The sequence below is a fragment of the Mandrillus leucophaeus genome, unplaced genomic scaffold, assembly GCF_000951045.1.
Source record: "Mandrillus leucophaeus isolate KB7577 unplaced genomic scaffold, Mleu.le_1.0 Scaffold15, whole genome shotgun sequence".
Classification (NCBI taxonomy): Eukaryota; Metazoa; Chordata; class Mammalia; order Primates; family Cercopithecidae; genus Mandrillus; species Mandrillus leucophaeus.
In genome coordinates this window covers 6,841,879-6,860,163 of record NW_012101476.1, presented here as the reverse complement: position 1 = coordinate 6,860,163, position 18,285 = coordinate 6,841,879, and positions in this window count along the sequence as shown.

Sequence of the window (18,285 nt, the reverse complement as noted above, 5' to 3'; positions counted from 1 at the left end):
GTAGTATAGAATAGCATATAAAATATGCCTGAATTTTAAAAATAAAATATGATACTTCAAAGATGTATCTTGGTCTCAGAAGGCTGGAGTGCTTTTATATCTGGAAAGAAGAGCTCATTCTTCTCTTCCATCAGGAGCAGGAAACATGGAAACTGTTGCTTTGGAGAACTGCAATCCGTCAACTCAGCACTGCCACTGTGGGCCTGGATGGATTATCCCTACGGGCAGTTATGTACCCAGGACTCACTTCTAACTGAAAGTTATTTGCTCACAATAAACGTTTGGTCTTTACATTTTTTCAATTCTTTAATTTGTTGCTCCACTTAAAAAAATAACATTATATGGGTTTCTCTACGCTATTTTCTGTAATTGTCTTCCCCATAACTGTCCTCAGATCTATGCCGATGTGCTCCATAACCATCATCAATGTCCTCCAACTACCCACCACTTAAATTAGCTAATTTTTTTCACGTTTGAAAGCAAATTCTTTACTTGGTCATGGAGGCTTGTGACGTGCTAGGTCCTGTGCTATGTGCTTGACGTTCTGTATCTCACTGAATAGTCATAACCAATCTGTGAAGCAGATACTAGAAAATGTGTTTCAGAAAACACAGCTAGTGAGTAGTAGATGAATAATCTGAGCCCAAGTTTTTCCAAACCTGATGTCTGTGCCTGGTGATGTCAGCTGGGGTTAGGGGAGCAGAAGGGAAGTGTCGTTGAAAGGAAAAAGAATTGGTTTATTTACTGTGGTGAAGATAAAGAAACACATCAAATTGATTGACATCCGATAAATTCAACAAACTAATTTAATGTATCACGTTTAACAAGATGACTGAAGTGCCATGTGAAGTTGGCTGATTTTTGCCATGAAAATAGAACTAAAAGGTGGTTGTATATGAAGTGCAAATGTCAAGGGGCAGTTACAGTGGGGCTCTTTGGTTCCGTGTGAAATTCCATTCCATTTGAGTTCTCGGCAACTTCAGAATAAGTGACTTGAGCTAAGTTAACTGGATACTATGTTAGAGGAAACCCAAATAATAGGAATATCAGAATATTTAAGCAACAGACAGTTTAAGGCTTCCATTGCGCAGTAATAGTAACGACAAGGTGACATGTGGACAATGTGGACATTTCCTAAGCAATTTTGGAAGAAAAACTACGGCTCTTGACATTCCTTCTTCTTCTCCTTCTTCCCCTTCCTCCTCCTCCTCATCGTCGTCCTCTTCTTCTTCTTCCACCTCCTCCTCCTCCTCCTCTTCTTCTGCTCCTGCTTCCTCATCTTCTTCTTCTTCCCCTTCTCCTTTTTCCTCTTCCTCTTCTTCTTCTTCCTCCTCTTCCTCCCCTTCCTCCTCCTCCTCCCCTTCCTCCTCCTCTTCCCCTTCCCCCTTCTCCTCCTCCCCTTCTCCTCCTCCTCCCCTTCCTCCTCCTACTTCTTCTTTTTCTTCTTCTTCTTCCTCTTCCTCTTTTTTTTTTAAGACAGAGTTTTGTTCTTGTTACCCAGGCTGGAGTCCAGTGGTGCAATCTCGGCTCACCACAACCTCCACCTCCTGGGTTAAGCGATTCTCCTGACTCAGCCTCCAGAGTAACTGGGATTACAGGCATGCGCTGCCATGCCCAGCTAATTTTGTATTTTTAGTAGAGACAGAGTTTCTTTATGTTGGCCAGGCTAGTCTCGAACTCCTGACCTCAGGTGATCCACCCGCCTTGGCCTCCCAAGACATTTATTCTTTAATATTCTAAGTGTTTTGTATAAATTCATATATTAGGTCTAACTGACAAGATCCTGTAGTGATATGCACTAATAATGTTGGTCCCAATGTTGTCAAATCTAAACTGAATGTGATATTTCTTAAGGCTTTAATGGGCACTATGCACTGTAAGGGATACTAAAAGCACAAGGCATCATCTCAATTTCTCTACATTAAGCACGTTAGTTAGGGGTACACACAGTGGTGCATGCATATGTCTGTGTGTGTACCCAGAAGAGTATTCCCAGCTTAGGGAAGTTCGAGGTGGCATTCCCAGAGCTTCCACTGCTAAGTGGAAGAAGCTGCAGTCTGTTTACATCTATGAGATTTTCACAGGTAAGATGTCATAGTTAGAGAATTAGCTATATAAATGTGTTAAATTGTATACTATGGTCACCAAATTAATGGAAAATAATCCACTATCATGGAGAGTTCTATAGAGATGAAAACTGAAGTGGACTTCATAGGATAGACAAACTTTCAATGTTATTCCAAATAGTAATAATCATAATAGTAATAATAATAAGAGTAAAGTAGCTAACTTTGTTTTGACACCTGTTATGTGCCAGGGACTATCCTAAGTACTTTATCTGTACTAACGCATTTACAAAAATCCTCTGATGTGCAAGACAGAGTTTTAGTAATTTGTCTACAGTTGCAGAGATAACACCAACCCATCCTGTGAATCATATCTACTCAGATCTGATTCTTTTTTTGTTGCATGAAAATTCCACGAACCTGTATAATTGTTTTTAATCTAAAAATAAACCATATATGTAGATATTTTTCACAGTTAGATAAGGGAACTATACAAAAATTCCTTTTGGTTAGCTCTGCTTGGGAAAAGTTTTTTTTTTTTTAAGGGTGAAAAACTTTGAGATTGAAAATATTTGATTCATAGACTACTTTAAATACCCTGTACCAAAATATTTCAGGATTACTTGCAGTGCATTTTAGAAAGAAAAATAATACTACAAATATGACCACTTCTCCTCTTTCCACAAGCTCTCCTAACACTGCTAATCTTCCTGTAATTTCTACACTAGGGAAATACAAATACATTCACAGTGAATTTCCTCTGGGGTTTCTCTCTCTCTTCACTTCCCCCATCCAAGGTCAAGAGACTAATTCTGACTCTCACTCCTTTATCTGACCCCAGCGATAAAGTAAACAATGGAAAAAGTTTTTAAATATATGAAATCCTGTTCCTGTAACAGAGGGCTTCTTTCCGAAAAAGGGCAGATTCGTTTACTCTGAAGTTTGTAATGAAAAAGGACGAATTTTACAGTAGTATCATCTTGAATAACAGGCCATAAGCCTAATGGAATCAGTCATTACAGTTTGGAAAAGGAGCCCTGAGTAAAGTAGTTCACCAAATGCTATGCAATTTACTCTGCGTCTATTTAGACTTGATGTATAGACTCACGTCAATGACTATGAGTCTTTAGCAGCTTACAACCTCCCATTGAGGGAAGGGTAATGTTGATTCTGGAAATGGGGGCTCGTTCTGGTTAAGCAACTATTGAATTAGTCTTTGGTGATATATGTTAATGCAAAATAGCTCTCAGTAGACATTTCAATGAATGTGTAGGACAAGGTGTAAGTTTACTGCAAAAGTTTCTCTTTATCAGGGATTTTGTCGAGCAGTGGAAACACGTTTTGCTGTGTCCTCTTTTATCCTGATAGAAACACACTAAGCAAAATGAGGACAATTAATGAGAACCCTGGGTGTGCAAGAACCTTTCTCTCAGAAATTAGAAAACATTTATGAAACCTAGTGAAATAGAACGCTCCAAGAAGAACGAAGTCAAAGAATTTTACAAATTGAAAATGCGAATGTATCAGCATCATTGAATAGATCACAGTTCATATATTCTGTTAAAAAGAAATCATTGGTTATGAAAATATTCAAACAACTGGTCAATACGCAACGATCGAACTATTTGTGGGTTAAATTCTTGAATTAGAGAAATGAAAACTGATTTTATTGGCTGTAATGATGCTAATTGTTTCTACTGGGATATTCATACGGCATTTCAGTACATGTGATCTCATTTAATACGTGTATACAGCCATTCCAATTGGCCCACTTTCATAATTTTCTTATCAATTGCTTATATCCCTACTTAGAACCGTAAAGATATTTTTAGGATACTACGTATGACAAATGCAATGCTCTTGGTATATTCAGATCGTTGTCATTTCAATCAATCAAGCAGGAAATATCGAAAACTTCAACTTATGCTAAGTTGTTGGTTATTTTGTATCGTAAGCCAGTCTCCTATTTGATTAATTTAACTTTCGTATTATTTATTTTTTTGCCTTTTTTGTAGGTTTTGACATGAAACAGACAGCTTTTCTAAAAACGAACAGGCAGCCTTCAGTGTACAGGGCTGTCTCCATACATTCCATTTGTAAATCAGTGAGTAGTTTGGGACCAGGAAAGCACTCTCTCAGGGAGGCAATGCAGGTAAACAGCAGGCGACACTCCAGTGTGGCCCACAGCAATTTTACCTCGTACATAATGTGCTGGAATAGACATAGAAATTTAGTAGTCCCGAGTTTCATGAAAATCACTACTTTGGATCTGATTTCAGCCACGAATACCTCTGATCTCAAGTCCTCATTTCTTTTGAGTCTTTGCCGAGGGTTTGTGCATCTAAACCCCAGAATCACTTGAACCTTCACTCTGAAAAGAACTGGGGATTTGGTTGGAAGAGGAGTCTGAATAGTTTTGAAGAGTGAGAAACTAAAGTTGGGGAAAGGGCCACATGGGTGACCAGTTGCTCTAATGCAAAAAGACAAGGAGGCGGCCATTGTTCAGTGCCTGGTCAAGCTGTAACAGAGCCTGAGCAAATGGACTTATTAAAATATCCCTCTTGTATTTTGAACCAAATAAAAACAGTTACACCAGTCCTACAGTAAAAAACCTGATATATATAGAAAGCCCCATTTGCTCAAGCTCCTGGCCCTTCCTTCCTTTGTCAACTTCCATAAACCCACCGGTGGGACCCTGATGGCCTCTTTGGCCATGAGGCCAGGGTTGATTGGAGGTGACTCTTCTTGTGTCACTGTGATGTGAGATTGTAAAGCAAGCAAACAACAACACGTGTTTACTCTAAAATTTGGCATTATATTCATCATGGGTGTCGTACTTTAATTATTATTTTTAAAATATATTGCATTTACATAGTTCCTAACTGGATTACTGAGTATTTTTTGTAATAAATTGCATGCCCCTAGCAAGTGTCTCACTTACCCCTCTGAACCCTGGCCCTGCCACCATCTGTCCCAATTCAGGGATAGTCTGCTTTTGGAAATGTCTGAGATCTTCAGTATCAATCCAATTTTTAAAAATAAGGAGGAGGGAGAGGAGAAAAGGAGGAGAGAAGGAGCAGGAGGAGAAGTGGTGGGAATATTCAAGGGCTGGATTAGCATAAAACTCACTGAAACTAATTTACACTCCCACCAACAGTGTGAAAGCGTTCCTATTTTCTCCACATCCTCTCCAGCATCCGTTGTTTCCTAACTTTTTAATGATTGCCATTCTAACTGGCATGAGGTGGTATCTCACTGTGGTTTTCATTTGTATTTCTCAATCCCATTACTGGGTATATACCCAAAGGATTATAAATCATTCTACTATAAAGACACATGCACCCGTATGTTTATTGCAGCACTGTTCACAATAGAAAAGTATTGGAACCAATCCAAATGCCCATCAATAATAGACTGGATAACGAAAATGTGACACTTATACACCATGGAATACTATGCAGCCATAAAAAAGGATGAGTTCATGTCCTTTGCAGGGACATGGATGAAACTGGAAGCCATCATTCTCAACAAAGTAACACAAACAGAGAAAACCAAATACCACATGTTCTCACTCATACGTGGGAGTTGAGCAATGAGAACACACGGACACAGGGAGGGGAACATCACACACCCGGGCATGTTGGGAGGCAAGGGGCTAGGGGAGGGATAGCATTAGGAGAAATACCTAATGTAAATGATGAGTTGATGAGTGCAGCAAACCACTGTGGCACGTGTATACCCATGTAACAAACCTGCACGTTGTGCGCATGTACCCCAGTACTTAAAGTAAAACAAACAAACAAGAAAACCCAAAAAACTCGCGGAAAGCAAGTAGAGCCTTCATGCAGGGAACTCAGAGATGTAACCGTATCCTCCAAAGAGCATTGGCAGGACAGGATTTAAATCAGCGTTTCTAAGGTGTCTTGAATGCAATGCATTTCTAAAACAAAATTATACTCCAAGGAAAGGTGGCACACGTGCCCTATAGAATTAGACATGACTAAAAACCTTGGTGATGCTTTTCGACTGCGACCTGGAAACGTCAGTCCCGCAGCATAAGCTCTGTATAACTCTTGATGATAAATCAGAACAAGTAGATGTTACCTACATTCAACTGTGCCTGTACAGATTAGGCCATAGAGACAACCAAGAATAAAGATTTAAAAGTTATGCTTCTCATAATCAGCAAAAGGTACTTATTAAGTTTAAATTGTGCAATGCAAGGTTTTAAGTGTTTTAACAAGTAAGTGGTATCCAATTTCTCCTGGTGAGCCCCAAATCAGAGAGACAGGCACCTAGCTGACAAAAATATAACATCGCAATGATTGGCCTAAAAACAAACAAACCAACAAAAAGCCTAATGAATGTGGAGTTAAACAAACAGAAATCATATATATGACATACACATAGTGACCACTGCAGGTATTGAATTTTTGGGAAAGAGTTCAGTTTTCAAATTTCATGTCTCATTGCCTCTCTAGTTACCTCTGTAGACCAATCCAACACACCAATGTATGTAAAAGGTAACATCATACTGGCAAGGCCAGCATTACCTACCTGGTGTATTTTGAGGTGTTATAAGAAGGATACTCTTCCTCTCAAAGTAACTGTTCCTACATTCTTCTCTAAAATGGCCAATATGGCAATGCTTTAACGTCAGGGCTATTGGAAGGATAAAATTTATGCCTAACTGTGTTAGGCAGTCACTACTCACCAAACATCTTGTGCTGGCAGTCAAATGCTTCCATGTCGAAGAAGATCATAAACCTACTTAGCTTTGGAGAGAAATGAGCTGCCAAAAACATTGAGCCTGGATAAAACAACCTTTAAAATTATTATTATTTTAACTTTTTATTTATTTTTAGAGATGGGGTCTCGCTCTGTCTCCCAGGCTGCAGTGCAGTGGCACAATCTCAGCACTGCAGCTTTGAATTCCCGAGTGCAAGTGATCCCCTCACCTCTGTCTCCTGAGTAGCTGGGACTGCAGGTGCATGCCACCATGCCCAGCTCATTTTCTGCTTTATTTTGTTATAGACATGAGGTCTCACCATTTTGCCCAGGCTGGTCTTGAGCTCCTAGGTTCAAGTGATCTCCTTTCCTCAGCCTCCCAAAGTTTTGGGATTACAGTCATGAACCAGTGGTGTCTGGCCCAAATAACCTTTGATGAAACTGAAAACAACTCTTGTGTCCTCAAAATCCCATAAGCTGGAAGTACGCAGAAAAAGCTGATCAGCCTTCAGAGAGGAGGGCATGTTCTTCAGTGCTCACTTTTTTATGCGGCCAAGTTGAAATGGACGAGAAGGGAGCTCCCATACAGTGGATCCTGGGAAGCAGTAAGGAACGCAACTGAGGCACTTTTTGAACCCTCAGAGCAGGAGACCTTACAATGTTCTTCCAGCAGCACCTGAGAATTGCCATGAGCTGTGACCGTGGACTGCAGCTGCCTTCTATCTTCTGCTTTTCCCTTTTCTAAATGGGAATGTCCATTGTGGTTTTCCTGGCATCATTTCTCCACATGATTTCAAGTGCGAGAGTTTGGGGAATGCATGTTTGTTTTAGTTCATACATTTCCAGATCAAGAAGGGTCATGTCTAGGTTTGATGACGACACCATTGAGCAATGTCTAGATTTTGAGCTAGGTGCTGTGAATGGTCGGGATTGGGGGTTATTTCTTTCAGGGAAGTGATGGGCATGTTATGCATAGGAAGAAAGGACCAAAGGGTAGTCAAAGGAGCTGAGATAGCGACCAGCCACATGCGGCCCCCATTTCCCACTGCCCTTGTCATCAGGATGAGGCACGTGTCTGGGCCTGGCCAATGGACTGGGAAGGCAAGGAAGACTTTGGAGGCAGTGAAGAGCTGCTGAGACTCCGCCATCTCTCCTGTTCTCTGTGTCATTGACCTTCGAAACTCCAGATCACGGAGTTACCAGGTGCATGCTGTTACATGCAAAATAAATGATTCTTCAAAATTCTTTAACAAGAACACACTTTCTTTTCTCAAAAGTAGAGATGAGGTTTAAAAGACAAATACTTCAAGCTGGGAGTGGTGGCTCATGCCTGTAATCCCAGCACTTTGGGAGGCAGAGGCGGGTGGATCACCTGAGGTCAGGAGTTCGAGACTAGCCTGACTAACATGGTGAAATCCCATCTCTACTATAAATACAAAAATTAGCCAGGCGTGGTGGCAAGCGCCTGTAGTTCTAGCTGCTCAGGAGGCTGAGGCAGGAGAATTGCTTGAACCTGGGAGGCAGAGTTGCAGTGAACCAAGATGGCGCCATCGCACTCCAGTCCAGCCTGGGCGACAGAACGAGACTCCACTTCCAAAAATAAAGATAAATACTTCAGTGAGAGGGACCACATAGGCCTAAATTCAAATTGTTCTAATACTGACAAAGATAGATTATTTTATGATTTCATGTTTTGTTCTTGAAAGGGCAGTGGATATTTGAAAATGAGAAGGAAAAATGAATAGAGGAAAAACCAGAGAAGGGGGAAAAAAAAAAAAGGAAAACGAACAGGTTGATGGGGCATTAGCACACATTTTGCCTTTTTAACTTGGCTTTGGACTGGCCCAGATTTGGGGTTGAGGGACAAAAAGCCATAAATGGACTTTGTATAATGGGAAAGAACAGCTGTAGTAGAAATAAATGTCCTAAATCTAAATAGGGTTATTTTCAAGTAAAACAGTTTCTTAAATCGCATATTTTAGTGAAGATCAGAATGTTTGCTTGACTGATTCTATCAAACTATATCAAGAACATAGAGGAAGTTTCCAACATTTTATAGGAAAAAATAAATAAGCATTACTGCAAAATTAAAATGATTTAGATGTACGTAGGTAAGCAAATAATGAACTCTTAGAGAGGAGTGTTTTGGTTTTCACAGGTCTGTAAAAACAGACTTGACAAATGTATAACTTTTGATTTCCTTAGGATACATGAAGTTATTTTGGCATTGTACATAATAAAAGTTTTAGTTGTATAAAATTGAATATAGTAAAATGCTGAGATATTTCACCAGGATTAAGCTAATCCTTCTCTAACAACAGAAAAAAAAGGTTGCCAATAAACTCTATTTTTAACAGCCACTTGAGAGAAACAAGATGAGACTTATGAAAATCCCTTTCAAGAAGTTTTCCAGTACAGTAACAGTTTACACCCAACACATACATAAATACATTTCAAAAACTTGGCTTCTGCCAAGTTACAAAGTCTGACTTGTTAGAGTTACATCATGTTTTTAAAGTATGTTTGAAATGAAGCTTGTCATATATCAGACTTCAGTGAATCTAGAAGGATTGTCCTTTTCTTAAGAAACTCAGTGGGCTGCATTTCCTTCGAGTTTTTTAGAGAATCATTTTAGTATCACAGTGGCACACATGGAACGAAAAGCAACAATGTGTGCTGCACTTTTTAGAATATATTGTTTTTACTCATTCCAATGTACCGTGCAATTGAACTAACTTCCCCCAGCCTTTGTAATATTGGAATCGGTATGCAGAGATACAAACCACTATAGAGAAAACACTTTATGAATGTAAACCCTTCAATATGGACCTTTTGCATTATAGTATCAAGGCTAGGTCACGAACCAGCACGGCCACAGTAACAGAATTCAAACCTGGCTTCCAAAATTTGTTTACAGAAAAGAAGATTTAATGAACGGTATGGGTAAAGGACCAGACACTAGACAACCCTGAAAGAGTTGGCCCAATAGCAAGACTTATTTTGAAAACCAAGGGACCTATCTAAAAGCAGGTTAAAGTTACAATCTATGCATATTTGCTTTGCTAACACGTATGTAATTTACAAAATGGGCTCCGGATCCAGAATGCCTGGGATCAAATCCCATCCCACCAGTCTTCAATTGTGTGATCTTAGGGTATGTTTCCAACCCACTATGAGCCCGTTTCTTGATATTTTTGTAATCTCCTCAACATTCCCTTCCTAGAAATGACCTCTAACTAATTATATTCTAGGTGTGAGTTTTCAATTATTGCTTATCATTCCAATTAAAGTGAAACAGACGTGGGTTCTGTCTGTTGACCTCTCCACCATATTATCACTGTCTTTCCCAGTTCCTGGAATTTTGTTGGCCCTCAGTAGAAGACTGTAAAATAAATGGATGAGTGAATGAAGAAATGAGATTTTTAGTTATACCCTCTTTCCAGTAGGAATATACCTGACATCAAAGTGGTCTTACAGGCTATGACCTTGGGCTGCCAAAGGCAGTTTTTCCAAAATGAAATATTTTTGAAATTAAATTATATCTTTTCCTTGCTGAAAACGTTGCCCTGTTTGAGTGGGCATTGTTAAGATTTTTTTTTTTTTTTTTTTTTTTGAGACGGAGTCTGGCTCTGTCGCCCAGGCTGGAGTGCAGTGGCCGGATCTCAGCTCACTGCAAGCTCCGCCTCCCGGGTTTACGCCATTCTCCTGCCTCAGCCTCCCGAGTAGCTGGGACTACAGGCGCCCGCCACGTCGCCCGGCTAGTTTTTTGTATTTTTTTTTTAGTAGAGACGGGGTTTCACTGTGTTAGCCAGGATGGTCTCGATCTCCTGACCTCGTGATCCGCCCGCCTCGGCCTCCCAAAGTGCTGGGATTACAGGCTTTTTTTTTTTTTTTTAAATTTAAAGATGGTATCTTGCTATGTTGACCAGGCTGGACTTGAACTCCTGAGCTCAAGTGATCTTCCCACTTCAGTCTGGAGGGACTGCAGCTGGGACAACAGCTACACCTGGATTGCTAAGGTCTGCTTTTATGATTCCTTTTTTTCTTTTTTTTTTTTTTTTGCTTCAGGAGTGAGTAACACCTTTCCGTCCACACATTCTTTCTATCGGCATGTTAATATATATCATCCTCTCACTATCCAATCTTACTGGTTTAGGGTTAATTTTATCTTTTTAAGGTAACTTTGTAAATTTTTGTGGATTCATTAAATTTAAATTTTAAGGTTTGTTTTTCAAATGACATTTCCAATGACTTAAGAGGTAAAAATAGGTGCTTCTCTATATCCCCTATGTGCAAACAGTACTAGCACATCTGTCTTTATTATGGCCCTAGATTTATCTGTAGTGAAAAATACAATCACTGATAATAATTGAATAAATAACATGCTATTTTACTACGGCTTTATGGACTGATGAAGAATGATTCTGAATAATTTAAAATTAGATTTGTTTTACAAAAAGAAATACAATTTCATTTATCAGGTCATATTTCCTATCAGATATAAGGAAAGTTTTAGAATGCTGTAATTCTGTTCTAGTACCATAACTACTAAGAGAAAGCTAAATTGAGATTGGTTGAAGTGTTCCGAAGTTAACAACAACAAAAAAAATAGCTTGACAATATTTTTAATTTATTCTTCCTCTTGTATCTCCTTTTCAGCATCTGTCTTTCAATTCTTAATTTAAATATCAAACATGTCAATCTTAGATTATAAAGTCTTTAATGTATGCATATATATACATCTTTCACGATCTCAAAACCTCTTTATACTGATAGATGTTTCTTGATGGTCAACTTCTTTACTGGTAAGCTGATTAGGCAAATGAGATGATTAGAAATCCCTGCATTCTGGTTTATCCTCGCAACGTATTTGTAATGGATGTAGCCTAAGACTCTTTCATAATGCCTAAATTAGCCATAGTAATTATCACCCAAAGTTTGTAGTTACTGGGTTTTAAAAACAAATCAGTCTGAAATTACAAAATGATTGTCTTATTTTTGAAGATCTTTGAACTTTCTACAGAAACTCTGTAGTGGAAAAATGTATTTCCTTTACAGTAAAAAAAAAAAAAAAAAAAAAAAAAAAATTTAAAAAATATGGAGAGAGTCTTTACTTTGATGGTCTTTAAATGATACTAATAGTGCAATTTTCACTTTATTACTGTCAAGTTGGGAGTTCCTCTTTTGTTTATGGCTGAGTGAGCTCCAATTGGATTAACCCTCTCACAGATAACTATATATTCTGGATAAAACATAAAGGGAAAAAAAAAAAGCCTATATGAGGGCATTTGGAAAGAGGCCCAGAGCAGGTGGATCCAGGAGGCAAGCTGACACTAGGAGAAGGGAACAGTGAGGTGTGAGTGTTTTTATGCCTTTGAGGCTGTTGGCGGGCCTGTCTAAGACATGCTGTACTGCTGACTCGTTGGAACTCAATGGAAGACTCGTGCACTTTCTGGCTTGAAGAACCAGAGCTGAGTTTGGGGCAGGTACAGCTGCTGGAAAGTGAGATGGTAAAAGAGGGAAACTGAGTAGGGAGCCCTGCATTATATGTACCTTATAGTTTGCTATGATGACTAATAGATGACTCTTCTACAAGGAGGCACGTTGTAATATCCATTGGGAAAAGGTGTTAAACCAAATTAGCACCAGACTGTCAATCAATCTAATTCAACATATATGCCATCCTGATGATTATCCAACAGCATGCATATATATATATATATATAGGACTTCATATGCTAACAGAAATACAGCCCTCTCTTCTCAAAATACAAATGATGCATATACATTTAAGGTTTTTGTAATAGGTTCCCAATTCTGTAACTACAGTTATTGTCTGTCTGGTGATATCTATTTTGATGGGTATATTTTTAGGGTATGGACATGAAAGTTTATTGACTGGTAAAACGATGTTGTGTATTATTTTAAGAAGAAGATACTTCTTTAGATACTTCTTTATTCATCTCTTTTTTGCATTTCTAACGTCAATGAATTCCTACTTGCTGAGAAACTTTCAGTTTCTATCATAAATTGCCTCATGGGTCTTGAATTGTTTGTTTGTTTGTTTTTATCTGCTACATAACGTGTCCCAAGAATTTGTTAGGTGGCACCTCTCTCTCTGCTTGAACTGCTACTCTGATTTCTAATTCAACTTAATTATATTGTTGGTGCAAAAGTAATTGCTGTTTTTGCTATTAATTTGAATGGTGAAAACCACAATTATCTTTGCACCAACCTAATATTCATTCTTGAAGCTTCTCTGCTTCCTCTGTCAATTTGGAATTTAAGCCTGTAGTTGATAGACAAGTCGACATCCTCTGTTAGGCTGCATCCACATGGATCCTAGCCCAATATTGAGTGCAGCAGGGATGTTTAACAATTATTGAATGAATACATGAATCACAATTTAATGTCCTAGAGAAAAGCAGGACAGTGTTAAACAGACTAGAAAGGAAGTGATTTCATGGTCAGAATTTTCTTTGCTAGATCCAGACATCAGACTTAGCTTCAGAAGCACCATACAGTATAATATTTCTTTCCTTCTTTTCTTTGGAATACCATTTTCTCTGGCCTTCAGGGAAACAACAATTAAAAAAAGGTTTCTCTCTTATTTTGCTAAGTGGGTGACAACAGACACTGACGGTGGACAGACTTGAAGTTAAATTTTGACTCTGCTCCTTATTCATCTGGCCTCTTGCACGTTACCTCTCCTTTCTGAATCTGTCTCCTTCATCTGTAAAGGATGGGTTGCTCTGGGGATTAAACAAGACACAAGCAAAAAGTCTGTAGTAAATGAATACATGGTGCATAGTAAGGATTATAACTTAGCCTTATTAAGTTTCACTCTGTGCTGGGCACTTTATACATGCTATTTCAGAAAATCCCCATAGCTGGTAGGTACTATTTTTATGTTCACTTGTGTTACAGATGAAAGAAAACCTAAGACTTGAAGAGTGGTTTTAACACTAAATCACTGGCGTTCCCATCCAGACTTCTATAGTGAATTCCAAAGTTTGCTTCCATCTCCTTCTCCATGTTGCTTCTTTAGCAGGTGGTCAGGAGACAGGAGCAGCTACCAATATCACCATCATCAACATTATATTGTTTAAATATCTGATTTGTGAAATTGTAGACCGCCACTTATCTTTATTTTAAAAGGTGACTATCATCAATTTCATAGGACTAATGGTTGGGAGATGGTTAAAGTTGCCATTAATCAAAAGTTAGTGAAGATTTCTGTGTGACTATATCTCCTTCATGAAGTTCACAAAACTAAATTTTCACATCACATAAATTAGAGGATTGTTTGGCTTTTCCCCCAGAGAACTGTATTTTAAACCGTTCGCTAACTCTATATGAATTTATGTCTCCATGTGCCGTCCATGCCCAAAGGAATATAAATCATTCGATTATAAAGACACATGCATGCATATGTTTACTGCAGCACTATTCACAATAGGAAAGACATGGAATCAACCCAAATGCCCACCAATGAGAGACTGGATAAAGAAAATGTGGTACATATGCACCATGGAATACTATACAGTCATAAAAAAGCAGGAGATCATGTACCTTGCAGGGACATAGGTGGAGCTGGAAACCATTATCTTTAGCAAACCAATACAGGAACAGAAAACCAAATACTGCATATTTTCACAGGAGCTAAATGATGAGAACACGTGGGCACACAAAGGAAAACAACACACACTGGGGCCTTTAAGAGGGTGGAGGGTAGAAGGAGGGGGAGGATCAGGAAAAATAACTAATGGATACTAGAGTTAATACCTGGGTGATGAAATAACCTGTACCAACAAACCCCCATGACACAAGTTTACCTGTGTAACCACCTGCGTTTGTATTCCGGAACTTAAAAGTTAAAAAAGAAAGATGTTTAGAATATGCCTAAATCAATAAGAATAAATTTTCACTGGATTTATCATATTCAAAGGACAGGTTTTTTTTGTTGTTGTTGTGTTTTGTTTTGTTTTTATCTCATCTAAAAAACACAGTGTCAAATTCGAGGGGAGTGTTAACTTAAAGACCTTAGGGGTTGGGTCAATCATGATGACATTTGAGGTCCTGGTTCCAGGAAGTCTAGTTTTGTCTGACAGACGGGCCGCTCCACTAAAGGGTTGCCCTCACACTTCACCCTTGCTTGGCAAATGCATATAAAAATGGATATCCTGAGAAGTGACATTTTTTTTGAACATTATTGTTCATTGTCTTTAAGGATTGCTTGAGAGAAGACAAGCTATGTACTTTCACTCCACCTCCTTGCTCCCAGCCTACATTCATCAATTTTCTCTCTCCATAAAGATGTCTTAGCTGTCTCTTGATCTAATTTATGCTTCTGTTCTTATTTGGCAATTTACTTTCCTGGTTTAACATCCCAAACAAACAAGAACAGCTCTTCTGGGAATCCTTCACTCTCTTTATTTTTTAGTGTTTCTTAAAGTTTGCATCACAGGTCTAAATATTTTGTACCTCTTTATCGAATTATCAAATGCTACCTTAATTTCAAACATACTGTGGTGGGGGTGTTTCCTGTTATTAAAAGCTCTGTGAAATTTTGTTTTAGTGTTTCTCATCTGTTAAATATAAAAATTGGACATATTAAGGTTAGGAAAAAAATCTTCAGTAGCTTTGGATTTCTAAAAATAAATGCGACTAACTGAAAATTATAAAAAGGTCAAGATTAGGTTACTGTTTTTCATAACATTGTTCTGAAATATAGAAAGAAGGTTTTGACTGGTTCCTGGGTGGTGGGGTTCTATATTATCATATTTAAGTTTTCCTCTCTCCATCCTTAATTATTGATTTCACAGTATTCTTTTATCTTTATGTAGGCCCAGTTAGGCCAGGGAGACCCCAAAAAAATACCATGAAACATTTTTGGGGCCGGGCGCAGTGGCTTATGCCTGTAATCCCAGCACTTTGGGAGGCCGACGAGGGTGGATCACTTGAGGTTAGGAGTTTGAGACCAGCCTGGCCAATGTGGTGAAACCCCGTCTCGACTAAAAACACAAAAGTTAGCCAGGCCTGGTGGTGGGTGCCTGTAACCCCAGCTACTCAGGAGGCTGAGGCAGGAAAATCTCTTGAACCTGGGAGGCGAAGGTTGCAGTGAGCTGAGATCGTGCCACTGCATTCCTGCCTGGGCAACAGAGCGAGACTCCATTTAAAAAAAAATAATAATAACTTGTATTTTAGTCTTACAGTTTGCATCTGACATGGCAAAGAAATGTGAGAAACTAAGCAGTGTTTTGTAATTCTAGTTTTCTAAATCTACAGCATGAGTTTATTGCAGCAAGGCTACATCTAACTGGTTATTAAGAAGAAGGTGGGTAGATACTTTTCCATTTCAAATGATGGCAAACGGGAATACATACACTTGGAGGCTTACCTTTTTGGCATTTTATTTTATTTCACTATAGAAATTATTTCAGGTTTTATTTGTTGTATTTAAAATGTTTACCTTGGCTGGACACAGTAGCTCATAGCTGTAATCCCAATACTTTGGGAGGCTGAGGTGGGAGGACTGCTGGAGCTCAGGAGTTCAAGACCATAGCTAGACATCATCTCTATGAATTAAAAAAAGTACCCTGGTGTGGTGGCACATGCCTGTAGTCCCAGCTACTTGGGAGGCTGAGGTGAAAGGACTGCTCGAACCCAAGAGGTCAAGGCTGCCGTGAGCCATGACCACGCCACTGCACTGCTGTCTGAGTGACAGAGCAAGACTCTGTCTCAAAAATAATAAATGAATAAAATTAAAAATTAAGTAAAATAGCTCCCTCTGCGTCCTCAGACCAAAGATGGTGGTCTCTTTGACATTGTTTGTCGGTAAAAGGAAGTTCTTCCCTCATTCCGAAATTGTGAAGAAGACTAGATCTTCAAGCCCCAAAGACAGACAAAGCCATATAATGGGTCATGTTTTCTAAAATAGTGTAAAGGTGGTTTCAGAGAACTAGGACTTGGGAGCTTGCACCCTTATTCCCCATTTCCTGGAAAACACACTTTGCCAAAATTTGTCATCCTCACTAATTTGGGAGCTGCACATCCTTGGCTGCCATTGACTGGTCCAGTAATGGTCAGTTAGAATCTTTCCCTAGGATTTTCCAAACAGGACTAACTAGAACCAAAGGAAAGAGAGAGAGAAAGAGAGAGAGAGAGCGAGAGAGAGAGAGAACAGAGAGAGACCATTATTTTCTAGTAGTAGAGCTAAAAGGTGTACAATTCCTAGGTTGTTAGTGGTTGTGGTGGATGAATTTTAAGAGGACCCCCACATCCCTGTTTCTGGTGTTCATTTGCATAATCCCTTCATTTTGAGCATGGGCAGAACCTGGGACTTGATTCTAACCTTCACTGGGCATGGTAAAGGAGAAGGATGCCACTCTTGTGATTCCATTAATTATAGAAAACTCCATCATGGCCTGGCATTGAGAAGACCCATCCATCATGGCCTGGCACTGAGAAGCAAGCTTCCATGAATGCAGCGACCACAAGGAAATGAATTCTAGCAGCGACCAGAGAGAGCTGGGAAGCAGATCCTTCCCCAGTCAAACCTCTGATAAGGATCAAGCCCTGGTTGACAGCTTCATTGCAGGCATATGAAGTTCCAGGCAGAAGACCCAGATAAGCCAAGCCATCATTCTAACCCACAGGAACTCTGAGGTTTATTTATAAAAATAGTTTTACGCTGCTTAGTTTGTGGGAATTTGTTACCTAGCAGCAGACAACTCATAAGATGGCCCCATGTTGCCCACTCTGTAGGGAAAGCTCGTTGGCAGGGTTAGACACAAGTTGATGCACAGAGAGAACCAAATCAACGTGACTAGTTTTTAGTTCCAGTTACTTGTGAATCCTAACTGAATCTTTGTTCTCTCTGTAGCTTAACTTTCCAAACCTTCCACGCATTCTATGACAAATCAGTCCTCTTTTTCCCCTAAGTCAATTTTTTTTTTCAGATCTTTTAACCAAATGAAGGCTAATGTACTCCGTTCACAGAGCTACAAAGAATAGTCACAAAGAATTAAATCCCATGAATCCTTTCCTTCATTTCCAGGTGAAGGCTGAACCTACAAGACACAAAAATAGCCAGATTAAATGAGAGGGGTTAGATTGTCTTTGGGATGTTTGGAGTCTGAATTTGTTAACCTCTCCTCTGTGTTTTGGAAAAGCCTAACCATGGAATCATATAGCCAAAACTGCCAGATGTTTCTAGCTATCTGTGTATCAGGTCATACACAGACATATTTACAAGACTAACTTCATGTTTCATCTTTTAAATGGATGTTTAGATGTTGGGTATAGGCTAAGTTTAAAAGTAACAATGTCAAAAACACTGGCTGTACCCATTCGATTTAATTTAATTTCACTTAATTTTATTTAGTTTGGCAATTGCCAAATATAAGACTTACGGAAAGTCTTGTAGCCCTTTCTATTCTCAAATTATTCCTCTTTATTCCTTTTTTTTTTTTTTGCTTTTTTTTTTTTT